Source organism: Priapulus caudatus, unplaced genomic scaffold (genome assembly GCF_000485595.1).
Source record: "Priapulus caudatus unplaced genomic scaffold, Priapulus_caudatus-5.0.1 Scaffold9309, whole genome shotgun sequence".
NCBI classification, from domain to species: Eukaryota; Metazoa; Priapulida; class Priapulimorpha; order Priapulimorphida; family Priapulidae; genus Priapulus; species Priapulus caudatus.
In genome coordinates this window covers 1-1603 of record NW_014586370.1, presented here as the reverse complement: position 1 = coordinate 1603, position 1603 = coordinate 1, and the positions used below count along the sequence as shown (strand labels likewise).

The window sequence follows — 1603 nt, the reverse complement described above, 5'->3', positions numbered from 1 at the left end:
CAACATAGCCTCGTAGGTTGCTGTTCTATAGACGTTCATACAGCAACCAACTGCCAAGAGTCGTCATTGCATGTCCCACAAACCAACCTAACTGTATTTTTCGTTTGTTTCAGCAAATGCCTCCACACTCGACCATGCTTCACCAGCATCCGCCACTTGCACAAGAACTGATGAATGTGGGGGCCCGGAGACTGGTGCGGCCACATGTGGTACCAGCTACCAGGGCCTGTGTGAACAAAGCCTCACAAACTGTTGCCAAAACTGTGCTCGTTTACTAGTTTTAGTTTTAGTTTTAGCAGAACGCTGGTTGTGTGTTGCCGTGAAGACGAATCTGCTCGTAGACCAGCTCTGAGACGAGTGGCGCATAGCCGATAATCAATTGTGAAATCGTAGTGTAAACTGACCAAGTTATGTTGATGTTTTCGCATGCGTGCGCACGTGCATGCATGCGTGCATGGGTGCATGCGTGCGTGCGTGCGTGCATACGTGCACGTGTGAGAATGTCTGTAGGCGTGGTGGTTTGCTGCCATGCACTGTACAAATATTGTCTACTGGATACTACACTTTGTGCATAATGCATTTGTTCCTGTGGCAGGATACCAAAGAGTTACTTCCCAAAAACAACAACGTAGTGCGGGCATCTTAAAATTTACTATGACTTTTTCGTACTTAATTTGTTTCAAAAGTGTTGCAGACTAGTCTCCTCTTAATTCTTATATAAACCATTATAACGGCGATTATGTGTATAACGGCTGTCCCATCCTACTTATTATTTGGTTCGTGAACAGCTATGTTGTGAACTCTGTTGTGCTTGACCAAACAGTTGTGGAAAGTTGAGACTAAAATAATAAAATAGAGTAATATTGCAATAGCAGAAACTGTTTTCACATATTGTGAGGAAACCTGTGTATAATTAATTATGTAAGAAAGGTTATATCCATATGGTATAGCCCTCTAGTGGGAGAACGCGCAGTTTAAAGATAGTAGAAGTTGGGAAAGTCTACTATTGTTAATTTTTTTAGTTTTTTAACGTAAATGTCCAGAGGTGGAAGAAAATCTTTAATCATGTCATTTAGATGATTCTACCTGTAAGGTAATTAATACGTCCGTTTGACCTTATTGAATATGTGAATTGGTGTAGAAATTAGATGTTGGCATATATTATAGGATAATGTTGATCATGGTTGAACTTTTGATTGAACGTTTCACAGTTTCTTCATGTTTTCAGCTGGTCAAACTAAGGTGAAATCTACTGCGTAAGGATGAGGTGAAATGGAGATGCTGCCAGGTAAACGACTTTATTGAATTATATATATAGAATTATAATTGACTTGATTACATTTGAAAGTAACGTAAAAACGTAAACATGGTCTTGAAACGGCAAATTAGCGTTAAGAATAAAATAAAAAACATAACATTACTCACGTGATCAACATGGACTGATCGTCTCTGTCTGTAGATAAATGTGAGTATGTTAGAATAATGTGTTCAATTATAACAGATGTAATAAATAGTAACCGCATGACCTGTCCACGTATCTATAACCGTATTGTATCTAATTGTTGTTAATTTGAAGAAATTTGGTCTGTATCTGATACTCTCT

The 1603-nt window shown here is 38.7% G+C and overlaps 1 long non-coding RNA gene across 1 annotated transcript; it reads right to left on the bottom strand.

Moving 5' to 3' along the window:
- Positions 1 to 310: 310 nt before the first annotated feature.
- LOC106820272 lies at positions 311 to 1539 on the bottom strand. Its single transcript, XR_001395604.1, has 2 exons — positions 1340 to 1539; positions 311 to 1296 (listed from the first exon to the last, which is right to left on the bottom strand). It is a non-coding gene; the product is annotated as an uncharacterized LOC106820272 (long non-coding RNA).
- Positions 1540 to 1603: the final 64 nt, after the last annotated feature.